This window comes from Onychostoma macrolepis, chromosome 03, assembly GCF_012432095.1.
Source record: "Onychostoma macrolepis isolate SWU-2019 chromosome 03, ASM1243209v1, whole genome shotgun sequence".
In the NCBI taxonomy this organism is placed as follows: Eukaryota; Metazoa; Chordata; class Actinopteri; order Cypriniformes; family Cyprinidae; genus Onychostoma; species Onychostoma macrolepis.
Genome location: NC_081157.1, coordinates 47,757,930 through 47,781,878, shown reverse-complemented (window position 1 = coordinate 47,781,878; position 23,949 = coordinate 47,757,930). Strand labels below are relative to the sequence as shown.

At 35.8% G+C, this 23,949-nt stretch overlaps 2 long non-coding RNA genes and 1 pseudogene across 3 annotated transcripts; 2 read left to right on the top strand and 1 right to left on the bottom strand.

Moving 5' to 3' along the window:
- Positions 1 to 4,659: 4,659 nt before the first annotated feature.
- LOC131536825 (uncharacterized) lies at positions 4,660 to 7,251 on the top strand. Its single transcript, XR_009270094.1, has 4 exons — positions 4,660 to 4,921; positions 5,886 to 5,943; positions 6,172 to 6,229; positions 6,438 to 7,251. It is a non-coding gene; the product is annotated as an uncharacterized LOC131536825 (long non-coding RNA).
- On the bottom strand, positions 7,249 to 23,283 carry LOC131536823 (zinc finger protein OZF-like; annotated as a pseudogene).
- LOC131536826 (uncharacterized) lies at positions 16,560 to 22,327 on the top strand. 2 transcript variants are annotated; one of them, XR_009270096.1, is made up of 5 exons: positions 16,560 to 18,240; positions 19,835 to 19,971; positions 20,865 to 20,954; positions 21,631 to 21,760; positions 22,017 to 22,327. It is a non-coding gene; the product is annotated as an uncharacterized LOC131536826 (long non-coding RNA). The 2 variants fall into 2 exon arrangements; XR_009270095.1 differs by having other exon boundaries at positions 21,631 to 22,327.
- Positions 23,284 to 23,949: the final 666 nt, after the last annotated feature.

Sequence of the window (23,949 nt, the reverse complement as noted above, 5' to 3'; positions counted from 1 at the left end):
ATTCCAATGTTGAGAGTGAATGGTATTGGATACACACAATAATGACAAAACTAAGAATTTCAGTTGAAACTACTATGAAAATGCGTTATATTTATATCATTTTAAACTACGATGAAATCCAGCCCTCTAGTCAATTCCTTCAGCTTCAGGCCTTCAACTAAATTTAAACAAATGTGAACTTTTGGCCCTACACCCCATTCAAGAGTTGTCCTTGTTTAACATTCCAGTTAAAGAGATGCATTCTAGGCATTTCTATTTCCAGAGATTTGAAGATTAGTATGATTTTGATTTTGATTTTGAAAATAAAATACATAAAGCCAGTGGTATCTTGAATTGCTGGTTGCAAAGAGACATATCAATTTTCGAGAGGATTCTTCTATCTAAAGTTGAATACTTATCTAGACTGATTTATCCAGCTTTTGCTTTAGCTCCCTCTTCAGTTATTATAAAAACAAACAATCAAAAAATGTATGACTTTATTTGGAGGTACAAAACCCATATTAGAAAATCTGATATTATTAAAGTGTACGAAGAAGGTGGTCTGAATGTAACTGAATTTGAGAGTATGAATATTTTGCTAAAACTTAAGTGGCTTCAAATGTTTTTAGGTAATACTGAGAGCTTCTGATATGCTGTGCCTTCAGCTTTGTTTTTCGTAAATTGGGTGGTATCCGCTTTCTTCTCAAATGTGACTTTGATTTATCCAAACTTCCAGTGAAACTAGCAGCATTCCACCAACAAGTCTTACTATGTTGGAAATTGGCGCATACACACAATTTTACACGTCACAATACTCCTATCTGGAATAACAAGTATATTCTACATATAAACAAATCCTTATTTTATGAGGACTGGGTAAATAGAAATATTTGGTCAGTGTTGGATCTAATGGATGAGAGGGATAATATGTTAGACTACAATTGACTCACTTTAAAACACGGATTTGCCTGTCATCCAAAGCAATTCTTTACTGTTATTAATGCAATACATTCATGTATAAAAATGTTAATGAGATGTTCCCTTTCCTACTCCAAAATTACCGCTGTCCTTCCTTTGTTATATGTTGGTGATATTGAAATAGAGAATAAACTCTGCACTAACAAATATATAAGTCAATGTATCATCCAGTCACACTACCCTTGTCAAATATTAAGAAATAAATTAGATCACACATTTGACGACAAACACTGTTAAATATTTCAGAACAGCCTATCTAAAATGTCCTATTCTCCCCAAGGTAAAAGAAATACAGTTTAAAATATTCAATGATATATATCCCCCCAATACATTTCTGCACTCAAAATTTAATTTTGAAAATGTGCCTTGTTATCTATGCAAACATTTATTTGAAGATACAGAACATATATTTTTTTACATGTAGTTTGTCTCAGTCTTTTTGGAAAGCATTGCAGGACTGGATGGTAGAGAGGTGTATGGTTAACCTTAGAGTGACAAAGACATAGCAGTATTCTTTTGAGATTGATGCGAGTTATTTTTAGAAAATAAATGTTTCCATTGTCTCCTGCCTGTTTACTTCACATTTTGATGCAACAACATGATTACGTGTTCATATTTTATGTAAACCATTGATGTCTGTGTTTTTCATTGCAGAACTCAAGCCAACTTTGGAGTTGTCTGATTTGGAGAGTCATCATTCTTGATCTTCCTTTCTTAAAGGAATAGTTCACACACAAAATCATTTACTTGCCTTCATGTCTGTTACATTTGTGGTCTGTTTTGGTTTTGTTTTCCTGTGTTTTTGCCTTTTGTTTCAGTTCCTCATTTGTTTCCATGGGTTTTGATTAATTAATTACTCCTCACCTGATGTCTATTAATTACCTGATTAGTCCTCATTTGGTTTAGTACTTTTAGTACCTTGTTTCCTTTGCTTGGTGTCCTGTCTTAATGTTGTGTTGGAAACGTTGCTTACAAGTTTCTCTGTATTATTACCCTACGTTATTCGGATTAAAGACTTCTTGTGATTCTGTGTTGTGTGCACTCTGAGCTGCACGTTCCGTTGCAATGTCATTCCAAACCTATAAGACTTTTGTTTATCTTTAGAACACAAATGAAGATATTTTTAATTTTCTCATAATGTTTTGTTAATCCATCGAGAGTCTAGATAATCAGTATTGTGTGAGGAAAATTCAATTTACCATATCTAGGCAAGGCAAGGCAAGTTTATTTATATAGCACATTTCATACACAATGGTAATTCAAAGTGCTTTACATAAAAGGAAGAGAAATAGTCATTAAAAATAATAAGAAATTAAAAATAATAAAAATCACAACAATAAAAACAAAGTGATTTAAAAATTGATTTTAAAAGAATTTTAAACATTTAAGAATAGAAAATGATTATACATAGTTTAATCAGTTCGGACATAGCACAGTGCTCATTCAACAAATGCGCAGCTAAACAGATGAGTTTTGAGTCTGGATTTAAAAGTGGCTAATGTTTTAGCACATCTGATCTCTTCTGGAAGCTGGTTCCAACTGCGGGCGGCATAATAGCTAAAAGCAGACTCCCCTTGTTTTGTGTGAACCCTTGGTATTTCTAACTGACTCGATCCTAATGATCCGAGTGGTCTGTTAGGTTTATATTCAGTGAGCATATCTCCAATGTATTTAGGTCCTAGGCCATTTAGAGATTTATAAACGAGTAAAAGTACTTTAAAATCAATCCTAAATGTAACTGGAAGCCAGTGTACGGACCTGAGGACTGGTGTGATATGCTCAAATTTTCTGGTTCTAGTCAGAATCCTGGCAGCAGCGTTCTGGATGAGCTGCAGCTGTCTAATGGTCTTCTTTGGAAGGCTGGTGAGGAGACCATTACAATAATCCACCCTGCTGGTGATAAAGGCATGAACCAGTTTGGAAACAAAACATCTAATTCTTGCAATGTTTTTGAGACGATAGTATGCTGATTTAGTTACTGCTTTGACATGGCTACTAAAAATAAGGTCTGTCTCCAGAAACACCCCAAGATTTTTGACTTGGTTTTTAGTTGATTGACCCCTAGAGTCAAGGTATGCATTCACCTTGAGAACTTCTTCTTTGCTTCCAAATGCAATGACTTCAGTTTTCTCCTTATTTAACTGAAGAAAGTTCTGGCACATCCAACAGTTTATTTCATCAATGTATTGGCAGAGGGAGTCAATGGGGCTATAGTCGTTTGGAGATAAGGCTAGGTAAATCTGCGTATCATCAGCATAGCTGTGATAGGCAATTTGGTTAGTGGGAGCATATACAGGCTAAACAAGAGTGGTGCAAGAATTGAGCCTTGTGGGACTCCGCATGTCATGGACGTCCACTTAGACTTATGCTCTCCTATACTCACATAATAACGTCTCCCTTCTAAGTATGACCTGAACCATTTGAGTACCATCCCAGAAAGCCCGATCCAGTTTTCCAGTCTCTCTAGAAGTATGTTATGATCAACAGTGTCAAACGCAGCACTAAGATCTAGTAGTACCAGAACTGATATTTTGCCTGAATCAGAATTGAAGCGAATATCATTTATTATCTTAATGAGTGCTGTCTCTGTGCTATGATGTGCTCGGAAACCAGATTGAAAATTGTCCAGGTATCCATTTAAGTTTAAGTGGTTGTTCAGCCGATTAAATAATCTTACCTATGAACGGAAGATTTGATATTGGTCTATAGTTGTTCAACATTGTGTTATCAAGATTGTGCTTTTTCAGAAGGGGCTTAACAACTGCAGTTTTCAGGGAGTTTGGAAAAGTCCCACACTGTAAAAAATGATTGCGCCAATTAGTTATCATAACTTAACATTTTGAGTTAAGTTAACTTATCTGGATTGAACTTGTTGAGATAACTCAAATATCAACGTTTTTCTTGGCTGAACTAATCAGACTTAAAAGAATGAGTCAACTGAACTCAGATAAATCAGTTAACATAACTGCTTCAAACATTTGAGCTTTAAATAGCCTAGTACAAATATGTGCAAATGGAAACTAATAAATATTTTATGATATCAATACATTTTAAAATTGTATTTGCATGCAATCAACTATTTTTTAATTTTATGTATTTTATATATTTTTATGCATGCCATTTATAAAGTAATGTACATGAACTGCAAAAATGTAAATATCAGTGTAATGTTAAAGCTATATTATGATATGTTGTAGGAATATCTATAATTTTCGGATGACGTCAGAGGATGAACGTCCTTCTGCAGCACCACCATTTTCTCACTTTAATGATGCGGTGTTCTCGCCTGAGGTTCTCCTCTAAAACCTGCCTCTTTATGAGTTACAATTGTGTAGATGGGTAATGCTCAATTGGTGATTGCAAGCCGCCAATAAAAAATGAATAAGAAGAAGTTTTTGCAGACAGCTGCAACCTGTTTTGTTTTGTTGTTGTTGTTTTAATTAAACTACCGAGGGTCATCTTGATTAATTTAAGGTAGGAATGCCAAGTATCTGTCAATTTATGTAAAATGTTTAACCGAATAGATTTGAATCTCATATTGATCCACAACATTAATATTCAGAATGTTTGTGTAGCCACTCCTAATATATAATTTTAACAACCACCACCTTAATTCAGTTTCACAAGAAAATCATGTGACCATTGTAAGCCAAATATTGCAAGTTTCATATTTAAAATGTTATAAAATGAAATACTGTTTGGGCAAATTAGATAAAATTGATTGTACTACTGATTAGATAAAAAAAAAAAAAGTAGTAAGAAATTAGATTTTTTTTTCTTAATGACGCCAGAAGAGTCTTTCTGTAGCACCGCCATTTTCTCACTTTAACGTTGTGATGTTCTTGCTGGAGTTTCTCCTCAAATACCTGCGTCGGTTATCTTTCAAATTTGTTTTGGCAGACAGTACAAACCAGCTCTTCATCGTGTTAATTGAGCCGTGGACCTTCATCTTAGTCAGTTTAAGGTGAGTAATGCAAAATCTGTTTAATGTCTATCATCTCTGATAATGCCATTGTGAATATCAGAAAAGTATACGCTACGTGAAATAACTTTACTTAAAAGATAGATTTTAATCTCTAATTGAGTCACGACATTTATTATTTGGAGTGCTTCTGTACTCACTTCTAAGATATTGTTTTAATACATTCAATTTTGTCAACTAACGTTAATTATAGTATAAACCAGGCCAACGCCTTAAACCAGTTTCGCGTTCAAAAATTACTTGAACTTTGTAAGCAAAGTCATGTAATGCTTTTCATATTGAAAACTGAATACTCGGTGGGAAAATAATTCGCTTTAAACAATCCCATCATTAGAAATTTAATTTACAGATTTTTTTTTTCTTTCTACATGACTTAAGACGATGAACGTCTGTTTGCAACCACCGCCATTTTCTCACTTTTACGCTACCATGTGCTTGCTCCAGTCTTGAGTTTTTCCTCAAATGTCAGCGTCGTTTATCTGTTAAATGAGTCTTTTAGGGTTAGCAGAAACCTGTTTTTAAATGTGTTAACTGAGCCTTCGAGCTTCATCCTGGTCAGTTTTGGGTGAGTAGGCCAACTATAGTCCTAACGTTACACATTTGAATGAAAATTATTTGTAAGCCATTTAACGCCTTTCATATTGCAATCGGTACTTTGGGGGAACGATTTTTTTTCCGCTTAAATAAGTTGTATTGATTAGAGACAAATGATTTAACGTTAGATAATGTATTTTTTATAGACGATGAACTGAAAATACACCTGCAACCTCTGATATTTTCTCAATTTAACGCTGCAACCTCGCCATGTTTGTTAGTAATTCATGTGTGCTTGTTTTGGCTCTGAGGATTGTTTATCTGTTAAATGTAATAGATTTCTGCAATCTGCCTTGCTTTTATTTTTATTAACATGTGAGTTCTGTAATTCTTGTCTTTTTGTTATTTGCAGAATTACACCTGATCTTCCTGTTTCTGTCCTGACTAAGAGGATCCAGTACACTTGATCGGTAAGGTTTGTTTGTATATAACTGTAGTTTGTTGAGCAGTATTTTTATTAACATGTGTGTTCTGTAATTCTTTTGTTATTTGCAGAATTACACCTGATCTTCCTGTTTCTGTCCTGACTAAGATGATCCAGTAGACTCGATAGGTAAGGTTTGTTTGTATATAACTGTAGTTTGTTGAGCAGTATTTTTACTAACATGTGTGTTCTGTAATTCTTTTGTTATTTGCAGAATTACACCTGATCTTCCTGTTTCTGTCCTGACTAAGAGGATCCAGTAGACTCGATAGGTAAGGTTTGTTTGTATATAACTGTAGTTTGTTGAGAATATTTTCATAGAATCTTACATTATGTAGGATGATTTAATGTAGAATTATCTCAGATAAGGGTCTCAGAATTAAGATACTTTCACTACATATATTTCTGCTAAAAACTGTTATACACTTTCAATAAAATAACTGACATTGAGTAAATATTTTGATAATACACTTACTGTAGGAAACCGACATTGAAGACCATGTGACGGCAGGAATGGATGTGGGCATTCTCATAATTCCTGATGGAGATGATGCCCTTGACTACTACGTGGTGCTGGAGGAACAGATTGCCCTGAGAGATGCCATAGACCTCCCTCATGCTGCCGCTCTACTAGTCGGGCTGATTTTTGCGCTTAATATTGATTATCCCAAAAAACTACGCTACACATTTGAGGTCATTCAAAAGATTTTCATTGACCTTGGAGGTGATCAGTGTTCTGGTGCATGGACTGAAAAATAGACTACTTCGCAAAACTGTGTAGTGTCCTAACTGAAAGGTATATGATGTGTGCCTTTTTGTTCATGATTTAGCCTGGTGAATTTCTGGTTGTTTTAAAACGATGAATGTTCAATTCTTGACGTGGTACTTTATGCAGTGCTAATATATGTAACTCAATATAAAAATATCTTGTTTGATTTTTAGACACTTGTTTTCTGTTTATACAGTGTTATTGTTAATGTACATTAAGTCAAGTCACCTTTATTTATATAGCGCTTTTAACAATACAGATTGTGTCAAAGCACTTAACAGTATCAAATTGGAGGACAGAGTGTCAGTAATGTATAAGATTAAACACTCAATTTTCAGTTAAAGTCATTTCATTATTGAGTTCAGAGATGTCATTGTGTAGCTCAGTTTAGTTTAAATAGTATCTGTGCAATGAAATCGGCAATAATCGCTAGAAATTAAGTGTCCCCAACTGAGCAAGCCAGAGGCGTTACTTTGTTTGTACAGTATTGTTCATGCAGTGCATTTGTTTTATGCAGTACAGCACTGTATGCTTTATTCAGTATTGTTCATGCAGAACATTACTCTGTATTTTATGCTGTTTTGTTTATGCAGTACATTACTGTATGTTTAAAGTATCAGTTAATGAACTGGTTTTAGTGGAAAAATAAAATCCAGATGATTTATGCTCAGTTAAGACAAGTTGTCATTTTAGTTAAGACAACTTAACAATTTAAGTTCACAAAACTTAAATGTTTATTGTACTTGTTTTATAAAGTCCTATCAACTTCATTCTTAGTTGAGACAACTTCACAATTTAAGTTCACAAAACTTAAATGATGTTTATTGCACTTGTTTTTGTAAGTCCTGTCAACTTTATTGTCAGTTAAGACAACTTCACAATTTAAGTTCACATAACTTGACATTTTAAGGCAGCATGAACACTTACTTTAAGTTGAAACAACAACAAAAATTTTTACAGTGCAGAAAGAAGTGAAGCATTCACCACTTCTAAGAGATCTGCTTCTAAACAGTTAAGCACACTTTTGAAAAAAGATGTGGGAAGTGTGTCAAGATAGCAGGTTGATGATTTAAGGTGCTGTACTATTTCTTTCAATATTTTTCAATCAATTGCTTCAAAAACAGACATAGTCACTTCTTTTTGAAATTGTGGTCGAATCTGTGTGACCTCTGCAAAAGTAGATATGCCAATATCCTTTCTGACATTATTGATCTTCTCAGAAAAGAAGGAAGCAAACTCATTGCATTTACTGTCAGAGAGCATTTCACTGGGAATTTGACTTGGGGGGTTTGTCAGTCTCTCCACAGTAGCAAAAAGAGTGCGAGAGTTGTTTAAGTTACTGTTTATAAGGTTTGAGAAGAAGGTCTGTCTAGCTGTGGCTAGTTACATTGAAAGCATGAAGGCTGTCTTTATAGATGCTATAGTGAATTTCAAGTTTTGTCTTCCGCCACATCCGCTCAGCTTTTCTGCATTGTCTTTTCATACTCTGAACTGCTGTTGATTTTCTCCAAGATGATTTTTGTCTGCCAGTCTTCTTGCTCACCTTTACCGGAGCAATATCATCAATAACATTCTTAACTTTTGAGTTAAAAGAATCCAGGAGAAGATCAACAGAGTCTGCAGAAATGCTTGGTGTTAAAGATATAGACTTCATAAATAGCGCACTAGTGTTCTCATTAATGCATCTCTTTCTGACAGAGACAGATCTAGATTCAGTGGTAACAGAGATCAATATATCAAATAAAATACAGAAGTGATCAGATAGTGCTACATCCTTAACAACAATGGATGAAATGTTTAGACCTTTACTGATGAGTAAATCTAGAGTGTGTCCACGATTGTGTGTGGGTTCATGCACATGCTGGATCAGATCAAAAGTGTTTAAAACAGTAATAATTTATTTTGCAGTTTTGATTTCTGCATTATCTATGTGAATATTAAAATCCCCTGCAATAGTAAAACAGTCAAACTCTGAGGAAATCATTGATAACAGTTCTGTGAACTCTTCAACAAAGGCTGGAGAGTATTTTGGAGGCCTGTAAATAATGATAAACAGAATGCGTGGAGCACCTTTCAGCACAATACCTAGATATTCAAAGGACAAATACTGACCAGATGACACTTGCTTGCACTGATAAACATCTTTAAATAGAGCAGCTATACCTCCACCTCTCCTAACAGTCCTGCAGACACTTGTAAAGTTAAAGTTAGGAGGGGCTGTTTCATTGAGGACTGTTGCACTGCAGCTGTCTTCTAGCCATGTTTCATTTAGAAAAATAAAATCCAGGTTGTTTGTGGTTATAAAATCATTGATCAGAAATGATTTATTTTTTAGTGAGCGAATGTTTAAAAATGCTAACTTGATGGAATTACATTTTGTCTCTATAGCAATCTTAGATTGACGCATTACAGGCCGCAGATTAGATGGGTCAGCCGTACGGCTTGAGAAGGCCTTAGACTTTCTATCACGTGATAAAACAGAAATATAGAAAGCTACAGGCACACTGGGTTCCTGCTTGTTCTGTGAACATTTGTGAATGTTGCTGCTAATACAGCGGGGACCCGACACATATCACTGAGAGCTGTTATCAGTTGTTTTTGGTTCACCTACAGCCGATGGAGGAGGGTTTGGGCCTGGTGTTGTGGCAGCGGTCGGAGAGCTCTCACAGGAGGAGGAGTGTGAGCTGGGCCTGCTGTCTTTGGTGGTTGTGGGGCCCGCCGTTTTTTAGTTGATATCTGGGGGCTTGCAGCGAACGAGTGGGAGAGTTTGGTCCCAGCATACACCAGTTCCTCCATTTTCTGTGAGAAGCTTAGAAGTGGGGATCCCGGAGAGAGGGGTAGTGTGTCTGGCGAGCGGGGCTCTGGCTCTGGTGTTTCCGGTGGCTGTGATATGTTGTCCATGGCTTCCCTGGCTGTTTTCCAGATAGTTGTCCTTGGGTGTTGAGTCTTGGAGCTGATGTAGTACGTCACAGTCTGTTTGTGATGAGCTGTGTGGGCAGGGCTCAGCCGGGATAGTCTCTGTGAGGAGAGCTTGTTTTGGCTGCATGGTGTTATCAGTGTCCTTGTGGGATGTGTCAACCATAAGATGACTCTGAGGCTGACATGAAGTCCTGTGGTCACTCATATTCTGTCTCAGTCTCGATCTGCTGTGTGTTCCACCTGTTTTGGAGGTCCAGCAAGTAACTTTGTTTCAAGAACCGCAATCCTTTGTAGAAGTCTGTGGCAGTTCATGCAGCAAGTAGATTCCACAAGAGGCATTTTCTTTCCCGTCTGTTTGAATGTTGGCAGCTGTGTTTTCCTGTCTCCGGAATGTAAACTGCTGGCAGTGGGAGGCAAAGAGTCTTCCTTTTCTAAAAACTGTGTTGTTTGAGCACTGTGCTGATATGCTGAAGTTAAAATCTTAGAGAAATCTGAGAAAAGTGCATAAATAGGGAGCGAAGCGCAGAAGAAATATATCTAGTCTACATATATTTACTATATGCATATATTATTCATAAATACTCAATATATATTTCATATTGATAATCATATATTTACTGCAATACATCTTTCACAGTGCAATGAGCGTTTGAGGCCTACTCTAGCCTGAATACGAGGAGATGTCACGATGACCTGCTTGTTCTTGCTTGCTGAGGAAAAACAGGATATCATGAGATTTTCAAGACGCTACATGAGGAATGAAACATATCAAATGTGTTTATCATGCTTGCTTCGCTATATATGGTCATATCGGGAGATAGCTATTGAAAACAATGGGCAAAGGGGTATAAAAACAGAGAGCCATGCTCACTTGTTTTTTGTCACAAATATTGCAGAGTTCACTGCTGTATTGTCTGAACTTCTTGCAAGAATAAAAAAAAAAAAACTCTGTCCGTGTTTTTGTTAAAGAGAAGAAATCTACAACAGTATTTTCAAGCTTCAAAAATACAGAGTTATTGTAGAAGTAATCCATGCCAATATTTATATATGAATAAATCTTAAATTATATCATAGCCAACATGTCTGTTCAGAAGAAAATATTGGTCTCCCAGACTTGCAATGGAGGACAAAAATTAAGAGAATATTAAATATATTTATTTATGCTCCAAAAATTAGCAATGTTTGTATGGGTTTGTCATGTAAAAGATGTTACATGCCTTTGTTGTGCTGATGGAGCTTCTTCATGACTACATCAATTATGCTAAAGAGATCATGAAAATTGGCAGTGATGCATGATCTGTATTCATGAACTATGAAACAAACTATCTATTTGGTAAAACAATTATCTTAATTTGAAATGTTTCTTAATACTTTTCCTTTTGTTATACTAGAATAAATCATATTGGGATGTATGCTAAATAATGTATGTTGGATGTGGCGCCCCACACAGAAAATTTGCCACCAACCGCCACTGCATCAGCGCTCATCAATACGGTCTTTCGTAATTTAGCCCCAGGACCCGTTTAATACTGGGTTATGTTACCCATCCCTACTTAAGAGAAGCAAAGAAGGATCAGCTGCAAAGCTACATGGCAGTATATATTGCATCCATGATTCTAAAATACATCATAAATGGAACAATAACTATTTGTTTTAACAACAACAATGAAGTTAACTCTCTTAAAAGTGTAACAGCCTCTACATCAGCCTCTATGCCAGCCTCCTGCGTAAGAACGGTTTGTAAAAAGCTTCTACTTTCCTTCATGAAAGAGTAAATAAACTACAAGTGACACATATGCATTAGACAACAGAATATAACATGACAAACACAAAAAAAAAAAAATCACAATGATATTTATATCATGAAGCAAAATGATATACAAGAATAAAACTTTTTGGCATTGTTCTTTGGGGGAGGAACTCCATCTTTGAGTTGATCTGGATCTCACAGTTGAATCTACTGGTTTTGAAGATGAAGATGAACTTTATTCACTGTGAAAACATGTTTCTTTGTCATGTTGCTTGTAATGTCTGGTTAGGACAGATTTATCCAGATGATATTTTATTGTTTGATGAATTATTTTGTGGCATTTGATGAGGACGCAGCATCAGATCTGAAAGAGCTGGATCTGAAGATGATCTACTTACTGTGATTGTGTTTTGTATGACTCTGTAGAGAAGATGAATGACTGAAACACTTCTCACATACAGTGCAGTAATAAGGTTTCTCTCCAGTGTGGATTCTCACATGTGATTTCAGATGTGCTGACTGATTAAATCTCTTGTCACAGTATGAACACTTATATGGTTTTTCTCCAGTGTGGATCCTCTCATGCAGTTTTAAATTGTTCGCTGAAGTAAAAGTCTTTTCACATCTAAAGCACATATAATCTCTCACACCAGTATGAAGTTTCTGATGTAATTTCAAACTATGTAAATGTGAAAAACTCTTTCCACACAAATCACATGAATGTGGCTTCTCCTGTGTATGAACTCTCTGGTGCTTCTTCAGGTTTGAAGCCCACAAAAACATTTTGCCGCACTGATCACATGTGTACAGTTTCTCTTCCGTGTGGATGTTCATGTGTTTCTTAAGTCTTGCTGATTGTGTGAAACACTTCCCGCACCGATCACACCAGTGCGGTTTCTCTCCAGTATGAACTCTCACATGCTCCGTCAGGTGTCCTTTTTGTCTGAAACTCTTCCCGCACTGATCACATGTGTACGGTTTCTCTCGAGTGTGGATCCTCTCATGATTGTTCAGGGTTCCTGACCGACTGAATCTCTTGTCACAGTGTGAACACTTGTACGGTTTCACTCCAGTGTGGACGTTCATGTGATCCTTAAGTTTTTCTGATTTTGCAAAACTCTTCCCGCACTGATCACAAGAGAACGGTTTCTCTCCAGTATGAACTCTCATATGGTCTGCAAGGCGTTCTTTTCGTGTGAAACTCTTCCCGCACTGATCACATGTGTACGGTTTCTCTCGAGTGTGGATCCTCTCATGATTGTTCAGGGTTCCTGACCGACTGAATCTCTTGTCACAGTGTGAACACTTGTACGGTTTCACTCCAGTGTGGACGTTCATGTGATCCTTAAGTTTTTCTGATTTTGCAAAACTCTTCCGCACTGATCACAAGAGAACGGTTTCTCTCCAGTATGAACTCTCATATGGTCTGCAAGGCGTTCTTTTCGTGTGAAACTCTTCCCGCACTGATCACATGTGTACGGTTTCTCTCCAGTGTGGATCATCTCGTGTTTTTTCAGGTGTCCTGAATGAATGAATCTCTTGTCACAGTGTGAACACGTGTATGGTCTCTCTCCAGTGTGGACTCTCATGTGAACATCAAGACCATATTTGCGTGTGAAACTCTTTCCACACTGAGTGCAGGTGAAAGATTTTTTGGCTCTTCTTTTCTTTAAATCTTTCTGTTTGGTTTGAGAGCAACTCAAAGGTTTTTCTCTGGTTTTGACATGATTTTTCTCCTCAGCTTCACTCAGTTCTTCATTCTCCTCGTTTTCTTCAATCAACTCTGAAATAAAAGTAAAACAGTTCATTTTCAGGAACTTTTATGAAAGAATATAAAAGCGAACCCTGATGTAACAGCAGAAAAAAGACAACTGTTGTATAAAATGTTGTTTTGATGCATTTTTATAAATTATATGTCCCTGAAATTTTCCATGAATGAGGTACACTGATCTTCCAATTATTATTTTTAAAACAATAATAGGCACAAATCCCATGCTTCTGTAGGGAGAACTATTAAATATGTTTGATCAACTATACAATTATCTAACATTTTGGAAGAAAAAGTAGCCAGTTCATAGAAAGTGTCCCATATATTTGATTCATCAGCAAGATTATTCAGACGCGCTAAAGATTTTTCCTATTACAGCAAAAATATAAAAGTGCTTGAAGGTTTATAACCATCAGCATTATTAATCAAGAATCAAGAATAAACACCAACCTGTTTGTTCTTCAGTATCTTCAGTGTGTTCCATTCTGCAGGGTTTGTGGGAGGAGCTTCACTGAACATGAATTTCTGCCTGGAAGAAGCAGATTTGCCAACATCAACAATAAATGAGTTTCCGAGTTTAATTCATTTACACATTTAAGCATTTATGTAAGCCAAAGAGACCACAGCCTAACACATATAAAGGGTTTTCTCTTTGTTAATCATTATTACAATATTAAATGTAACAGCGCCAACACAAAAAGCACAACTTAAAATGCTCATTCATTAACACTGCACTCACATATGTGCTAATTCACACATTCTATAGACATAGTCTTTCTATTGTTAATTTCTATCCATATTTCTTTTCATTCTGCTCCATGTATTAACATAAAAGATGATATCTGTATAGAAATACAGAAAATAATATAATGTGAATTCTTCCAAATATAAATATAAAACAGCATAAACACAGAAATTCGATGACACCCATCTTCATTAACAACTACAGGCATATAACTACACTACAGCACATAATATATAAATATATATTTTTATTTTCTAATAAGTACATTCAGATAAATAAAATAATTAACATTTAGTTTTATAGGTGCAGAAACTGAAACTAATAAATAATAATAATAATAATAAAGTGCTACAATTATCACAAATAAACAAGATTTTCTTATTAAGAATTACATCATTGTTATTAAAAATTGTTCCACCTTGTACACACTACAAACTGATAGAGAATCACTGTAAGCATGCAGTTAACACAATTTGATGTATTCCAATTAATAATACACAATAAAACTAGGGCTGCAACAACGAATCGATTAAATCGATAAAAATCGATTACTAAAAGCGTTGGCAACGAATTTCATAATCGATTCGTTGTGTCGCGCGACGCGGAGACGTTTGATTATTAAAAAAAATAATAATAACTTTAGTTGAGCGCGGAGCGGAGTGAACACACTCTCTCGCACACGGATGGTAGCAGAGTTTGGCGCCTCATAAATAAATAAAAAAAGGAAAAAAAAAAAAAAAAAACGAGCGGAGGTAGAGGAAAGATACATGGCGGAGGCAGAGAAATCCGTACGACCCAAGTCATCCAAGGTGTGGGAGCAGGGGCGGCGTTTGCGTATGGCAGAGTATGGCACAGTCAGGTGCTGTGAAAAATTATCCAAACTTGAGTCGCTTATAATTCGTTTTATTATTTTAAATCAGAGAGTTTTAAAAATAGTAAACCAATGATAAGCATTAAAATAACTTGTCAGTAAAACTTCGTAACGCCATTGGATCATCGAGCTCTCAGCGAGACCTCGTAACTTCACCCGCCTCCGTTCAGATTGACGCGCGCACAGCCTGGAGAAGATGAGATCTCTGCTTTTTCGCAATGCAAGGGTGAATAAATAATTGGTGTTTGAATAGTACAGCGTTTTCTTTACTCAAACACTATGTCAGTAAAGGATAATGTTTTGTGTGTTTGAAGAGTGGAGAAGAATTAGTTATTTGCTGTCTATATACGTTTTAAATATCCTGTGCATTATGTGCATAAGCGCTTAATTTGAGATTTTGGCCAAGTGTATTAAACAACAAGAAAAACTAAGCGCCCATATAGCTGCAATCAAAGTTATATAACCTGTAAAGTTGATGAAAGCATAATGCACTTGCTGCTTCAGATAACAGTTACAGCCGTTCTAATGACAGACAAAACACTCCATCTCCGTCATTCTCTGGTCAAAACATTATTAACTCCATTTGAGCTTGATTTTCATATAATGTTAAGTGCAAGTGTCTGATACAATACCAACGCTAACGACGCAGTGTTGTTAAATTATTTAATTTTTGCACTCCCAAAAAGTCTATATATTTGGCAGATGTAAAGCATACATGTGTATGTTTTTGTGTTAGTCCATTTTATTTTATTTTATTATTATTATAACAGCTCAGGGATGTTCAAGGAGCAACATGTTGGTGCACTTTCTAAAGATTTTAGTTCTGTTTTTGAATAAAGCGTTGGCAACGAATTTCATAATCGATTCGTTGTGTCGCGCGACGCGAGACGTTTGATTATTAAAAAATAATAATAACTTTAGTTGAGCGGAGCGAGTGAACACACTCTCGCACACGGATGGTAGCAGAGTTTGGCGCCTCATAAATAAATAAAAAGGAAAAAAAAAAAAAAAAAACGAGCGGAGGTAGAGGAAAGATACATGGCGGAGGCAGAGAAATCCGTACGACCCAAGTCATCCAAGGTGTGGGAGCAGGGGCGGCGTTTGCGTATGGCAGAGTATGGCACAGTCAGGTGCTGTGAAAAATTATCCAAACTTGAGTCGCTTATAATTCGTTTTATTATTTTAAATCAGAGAGTTTTAAAAATAGTAAACCAATGATAAGCATTAAAATAACTTGTCAGTAAAACTTCGTAACGCCATTGGATCATCGAGCTCTCAGCGAGACCTCGTAACTTCACCCGCCTCCGTTCAGATTGACGCGCGCGCACAGCCTGGAGAAGATGAGATCTCTGCTTTTTCGCAATGCAAGGGTGAATAAATAATTGGTGTTTGAATAGTACAGCGTTTTCTTTACTCAAACACTATGTCAGTAAAGGATAATGTTTTGTGTGTTTGAAGAGTGGAGAAGAATTAGTTATTTGCTGTCTATATACGTTTTAAATATCCTGTGCATTATGTGCATAAGCGCTTAATTTGAGATTTTGGCCAAGTGTATTAAACAACAAGAAAAACTAAGCGCCCATATAGCTGCAATCAAAGTTATATAACCTGTAAAGTTGATGAAAGCATAATGCACTTGCTGCTTCAGATAACAGTTACAGCCGTTCTAATGACAGACAAAACACTCCATCTCCGTCATTCTCTGGTCAAAACATTATTAACTCCATTTGAGCTTGATTTTCATATAATGTTAAGTGCAAGTGTCTGATACAATACCAACGCTAACGACGCAGTGTTGTTAAATTATTTAATTTTTTGCACTCCCCCCCCCCAAAAAAAGTCTATATATTTGGCAGATGTAAAGCATACATGTGTATGTTTTTTGTGTTAGTCCATTTTTATTTTATTTTATTATTATTATAACAGCTCAGGGATGTTCAAGGAGCAACATGTTGGTGCACTTTCTAAAGATTTTAGTTCTGTTTTTGAATAAAGGGTTGGAAATGAATGCTTTTCTTTTTTTTTTAAATCCGATTCATCGATTAATCGGAAAAATAATCGACAGATTAATCGATTATTAAAATAATCGTTAGTTGCAGCCCTAAATAAAACAATACAGTTTTTACAAACCCATGGGAACGGATTGCGAAAGCATGCACATGGATTATGAATTTGTGAGTACGGACTAAAATACAGAAGGTACGGTTTTCAAAATGGAGAATTTCTTGAATTTTCTAAAAAAACGATAGAGAGTTGGATGTACTCAAGATGAATTCAAGAGTATGTCAGATGAGCATCTACTGACATATGTCCCCAGATTTGGAGACCGGACTGCAATAAGACAGTATACTGAAGAAGAGAAGTAGCTGCATTAGGAAATACCATAGTATTGGATGGAAGCATAAGACTAGACAGTGAGAGAGTCATTGGGAAGCATTCTGTACAATGTGTTTAAACCCTATACACTGAAAAGTCTATAATTTACTTTTAAAGTCATTTTGGGGGGGGGGGGAAGCTTAGTAGGCCTCACTGTAAAAAAAAAAAAAAATGACATTTTGAAAAATTGTGGAAACTGACAAATAAATATTGGCTCAACAAATTGCTTCCCAATAATTGTACAAAGCAGTACAAATGCAGTACAATGAAGTACAACTGGACAATTGCAGTATAATGAAGTATATAACTGCAGTTCATTAAAGTTCAAGAGCAGTAAAACTGAAGTATAATGAAGTGCAACTGTAGATTTGCTGTATAATGAAGTGCAGATACAATATACAGTAACTGCAGTTCAGTGATACGCTGAAATGCAGGTGAAGATATCAGATGCAAAAACGTCTAAATCTGTCTGATTAAATTCATTTAATTGTATTTTTTTTTTTTATGAGCATTTTTTTAAATAAAGCTCCTATGATTAGGTTCAGTAATTTCACTTATGGCAATGAGGTTCTTTTCATTGCCAATAAAGTCGTCTTGTATAGGCCCTGTACTGCAGTTTTTGTACTGTATTGTGCAACATGTAGCAAGTGCTGTGGTTGGCAAGTGTTTTTTTTTTTTTTTTTTGTAATGTAGACTTCCTATAAAATATTCGTACAAAAATATTTTTGTACAAAAATATTTGCCTATGGAATATTTCACTCACATAGATTAATAACCCGCACGTGTGATCTTCCTTCGCGCCAAAGGTCGTTGTCCTGACAACGAGTCTCGAGAGCAGCTGATTACTTGTAACAGACAGTAAATCAGCGTCTTTTCCGTAGTGTCTACTGCAGGATGGATATAAAAGTATAAAACACGTTTTGGTTTGACAACATCGTTCATATGTGAACTATCACAATTAAAGGACAAAGACATAACAACATTACACCCCGAGACCTTTCACAAGTGCGACAAAAGAGAAGAAACGCTTTCCGGAAGAAGTTCATCAGGCGAGTTGGAGACTAGTCGACTCATCCAGTTTAGCGGTGAGTATAATGTCTAATGTCCTCATATATCTTTAGTTATAATTTTAGAGAGATGTAAAAAGACTTGACGGATATCGTATTCAACCCGCTGAGATGAGAAGAAAACGAGAGAAACGCCGCTTCAGTGCTGATCTGTAGCCTCGCGGGTCACTGCACAGAACTGAGAGGAAGACAACACAACTGGTTTCATGCTGTTTTACTTTAGTGATGCACGATCATGATTTTTCATGGCCGATTCCGATACCGATTTTTTACAAGCAAACCGGCCGATTCCGATACCGATTTCCGATTTTTTTAATCAAAGCAACAAACAAGATAGAATGAAAGTATACATAAACGAGATGTTTATTTGGTAGGCTATTTAACAGGCCAAACTGGGTTTTGGCTATTGAAAATAACTGTAACCATCTGAAATTAACAGCAGTAACTGCACAGTAAGTAGGTTACATTCAATACAAACACAGGTACTGACAAAAGCATTTAGCTTTTGTTTTTAAATTGGGTTGAATCTATAAACTGGCCTTAAATGAATACATTAACTGTAACCATGTAATTTTAAAGGTAACAACTGCATAGTTCCACAATCCAAACAGCACAATCAAAACACATTCAACACTTCAAACAAAGATGTTACTTAATCAGCATTCAGCATTTGTTTTCATTTTTAAATTTGGTATAAAGAAAAAAAGGTATTTACCAGTGAAACTAAATAAAAACAAAGTTGGCTATATGAATATATTATTCCAAAATGTTAAATCAAATAATGTTTAGTGCAATGAGTAAAACAAAGATGCTACAGCAGGTGCTTTTTAAATCAAATTAAGTCAATGTAATTTTAAGGTAAAATAAAAAATAGGCCTAATCATCCTATATCTTACAGAACCGATGTTTACTTCTGGCTTTTCAAAAGTGTATAAGAGTTCTTCTTTACAAAAACAAGCATTTCAGCTTTGTCACAAGTTAGTCTGTTTCGTTTCTCATCCAACACTTGAGAAGCGGAGCTGAACAAACGTTCACTGTCTATGCTTGTGCAGGGCGCGTGCAGGGCGCGGACAGATACGCTCGCGCAACTTCAGCGAGCGCAGGAAAGCGGCTCTTATTTATCCGCGATTAACTTGTCCTTTGCAGACATTGCAGATTGCAATCTTCACGTCCTGCGCACAGATTTCGAAATACTTCCACACAAATTACATGTTCGCGAATGATTAGGCCTACAAATGTAGTCTGTGTACGTGGGCGCACTTCCGGAAAAATCGACCGGAAAAAGACAAAAAACCGGCCGGTTGCCGATCGCACATTATAAGCAAAAACCGGCCGGTTCCGATTTATGGCCGGTCAACCGGTGCATCCCTAGTTTTACTACACTTTTACTATAATAAACACCAACATCCCAATCCAACCAGTGACAAACCTGTGTATAGATGCATTTAACTCTGCTATGGCTCGGCAATTTGTTATAAGCAGATCTGTAGAAATCAGTCATGTCATTGTCCAGCTCAGTTCAGTTCTCAATAGCATCAGTACATCATTTATAATAATGGAATAAACAAAATTATACTGAATACAGTGTATTTGTTTGTTTGTTTGTTTCTAGGAGAGCATCAACCCCTAATTGACATGAGGAAAAAATCATTGAAAAGTGTTCAGTGTACAGTGTACCCCTCTTTGCAGCAGAGGAAGCTTTAGGAAAGAGGAGAAGAGAGAAAGTGAAAAGGCTCTCAACAGATGTTGGTGAGACTTGATTTCTGGAAATGCTTCAAATGTCACTCACATTCTAGTTAGCCACAAATGTAAACCTGATTTTAGATAGTGTTTAAATGTGATTAATAACTCCAGCTACTTGTAGGCCTACAGTCCTGTATATTTCACACTAAATTGTGATGCAGCCTGAATCATAATCACACCATGTTCATTTGATGGTCAGAGGAGAACTGATCCCTAAACTAAACATACTTTCTCCCAAGGGTTTTTTTCTCCATTCTGTCACCTGATGGAGTTTGAGTTCCTTGCCGCTGTCAAATTTTGGCGTTATTTGAGGACTAATAATATTCAGCAATATTATTGATCTGACTCCACTGACACTATTGATGAGGACTGAACTGAGCTAGATGATGACACCACTGCTATCTAGATGCACTGAAATTATTTTATATTTGATGATTTTTATACAGTTATTCGAAATTAACTGAGTCAACACTGATTTCAACTGAACAATGACATGTTTTACTGTTTAGAGCTGCTTCACAGCAGACGTGAATTCTGTTTGCATCATTATTTTTCTTTCGATCACTGTAAAGCAGCTTTGAAACAATCTGTATTGTATAAAGCGCTATATAAATAATGGTGACTTGACTTAAATTGGTTCAAATCTTCAAAAAAAAGTGCATGAAACAGGCAACCTGAATAAACACAGTTTACTAATAAATATACAGTTTATTAATGAAACTTGCCTTTGTTTTGTGTTAATTTTCTTAGGAATATTTGACAATATTTAGTGCTGGATATACTCAAAAATAGAATAAATCAGGATTTGTTTTCACAGCACTGTACACCAGCATTTATGTTTAGTGTGACATTAATGTGTGGAAATGGACATTTTATCAGTGTGTGATTGCTATTTTCAGGAAATGCACTGGTAACAACTAAAAAAAGATGACCAAACATATAATTCAACAGAAGATGATGGCTGTGGTGAAACAAGCACTCAAATAATGGTGAGCAGTAATCTACTTTATTTAATTGATCTTTTATTAACTATTATCTTTATAGTTTACTTGAATGTGTGAGTTGCATTGCTGTCTATGCAGGGTCAGAAAACTCTCTGATTTCTTTATAAATATCTTTGTTTGTGTTCCAACGAGGAATGAAGGTCTTACGAGTGTGAAACCACACAAGGGTGACTAATTAATGACAGAATTTTCATTTTTGGGTTAGCTATCTCTTTAAAGGCAGCTTTAACTTAACTTTTTAAACTAGCTGTAACAGGTGTGTATTACACAATTTTAATAAACTTCAGTGGAGGCAACCTGTTTCATGTCGAGTGGTTCTTTGCCTCCACCTCATGCATTAAAATCATGTAATGCACACCTAGCTATGGATTAGCCCTTATGTGTGAAGAGGGTTATAGGTTACACAAAGTATTAAATGAAGGGGGCACAATAACTGTGGAACACACATATTCTATATACTGTATTCTAGTAGTATTTAAATTATATACTTTTATGTGTGTAAATTATGGTTTTTTTCTATTATTATTATTATTTTTTTTTATTTAATTAATTTATTTAAGGTTAGAATTTTGAACGAAAAACCAAAATGATAAAGAGGGCAAATAACTTTGGAGGACTCTGTACACTATTTAAACATGATTGTGTCTATGCTTTTTTCCAGAAATGCATGTTATTGTGGGTAGTTGCATGGACTATCAGTGGAGGAACAGAAAGCTCTGAGATTTCATTATAAAGATCTTCATTTGTGTTCTGAAGATGAATGAAAGACTTGGGTTTGGAACATCATGAGGGTGAGTTATTGATGACAGAATTTTCATTTTTGGGTGAACCAACCTTTTAACTTCTGTTATCTGGAGTGTTCAAGACATTGTTAATGCTGACCAATATGTCATAAGAAATTAACTGGGAGTAGAATGAATACTTTGCACAAACACTTGGTGACATCACAATTCAAGATATATTTTAAGCATACTAAATATGCCTGTGGTGAAAAGTGTAACTGAAACTTGAGAATTTCTGATCGTTTTTGCTTGTTTGTTTTTCCAGACTACATCCAAAATAGTGTTTCCACATCTGAGATGAAGGCAGTCATAAGAGCCAAGCAAAACGATGAGGATAAGCTCTTCAAAAAATGAAACCTGTTTAAATAATGCGGGAAGAAATGTGCATGATTGTGTGATTTGTAAATAAACACTAAGTACATTTAGTGTAACTCTCAGCCTGTTATTTTAAGTTTAAAGAAAAGTAAAATAATTTGTTGCATTGCTGTTTGAGACATTCACTGTTGTTTTGTACCTTAATTTATTATATTGCAGTTGTGTAAAATAAAACTTGTTATTCTGAATATTCTGGTTGCATTTCAGTGTTACTGTACAGCATTTTATTAGTATTGCACTTTGGTAGTATTGAATTATACTTCAGTTGTATTATATATTGCAGTACTACTGCAGATTTATTGCAGTATAACTGTAGTAATACTTCAGCTGTATTGCAGTAATACTGCGGTTCTATTGCAGTTGTTTGTTAGTAATACTACAGCTCTACTGCAGTTGTATTTCAATAGTACTTCAGATGTATTGCAGTAAAACGGCAATAATGCAGTTTTTTCGTCTCCAAAAAAAATTCATTTTTCTATATGTAACAAAAACTGCAGTATTACTTTAAAAAAAAACTGCAGTCAATTTTTGTAAGGGTGGTGTCACGTTGGCGTTTATAACCTAGTTTAGCCCGTACTGGTAGGACTCGTTAGGGGTGTGCGATATATATCGTCTGTGATATATTGTAATTGTTGTCTTAACGACGTGGGATTTCACATTATCCTGTATATCGCAAAAACCAAACAAAACACACCTAACTTACAGAGAGCAAGTTTTCAAGTAAACGCTCAAAATGCATTATTTGGGTAACGCTTTACAATAATTCAATAACACTTAAATTAAACAGAAAAGCAAGCAGGTGCATGATTTGGCATGGCAGCCAATACAAATAGTGAATAAACGTTTCCTTACCATTCTTCACATGCTTGTTGTCTGCTCTCAAGTCAGCAATATTGTTGCATTGTATAAAGAAATTGTGTAAATATGCGAAACAGGCTACCATGAATTGCTCACCTCTCAAGAAGACTCGCTGCAGCTGCGTCCGAAAGCTGTTATTAACTGTGAAACAGAGTGAAAAACCAGTCAAAGGATTTGTCTTTGGTCGTTTAGTTCTCGGAAGAATGGTCAAACTAACACAGAAGCTCTGTAGTGAGAAAGCAATACAGTTATTATGTTGTCATGTAGGCAAGAAACACAGCAATGGACTCTTCTCAGGAACTTTTAATAACTCATTAAACCAGTAACTCACAGCATTCTCTGTTACAACTTCATTACCCCTCCTCTATCGCCTTTTTCTTGTACAGCCTCTAAGTAAAGAACTAGAGTGCCATCTAGTGGGGCATTCATATAAGGACTTATTCCCCTCTTGCTAAACTGAATTCTTCCAACACTAGTTTAACATGAAATTAAATAAAAATAATGCACACCCGAGTTGGTGATGCGGCCACGGCGCGAAGCGAAGTGCCACACCTCAAGACGATCAGATGATATATTTCAAGGTATTTGTCCGGTTTTTGTAATTAAAACTCTATTTGTGAGTAGGATTATTTCTTCCGCATCTCATCCATCGCCTCCGTTGCTAATTCCAAAATGTCATTTTAGACCGTTGATAGCAGATCAATACCGTTAATAACTAAGAGAGAGAGAGAGAGAGAGAAAGAGAGAGAGAGAGAGAGAGCATGTGAATTACCTCTGTGAGTCTGTGCATCTCTCAAAAGTGTTCGGCTAATGTCTTTAACGTCACTAATAGTGAAACTTTAAGTTCATTTTCTTCACAAACAGCGCCGTTGTTACCTCGCTTGTGAGAAGTCATAGTTTGTAAGTTGTTAAACTTACTGTTACTGATAAAATCGCCAGAGTAGCGGTATGGTGTATGTTACCTT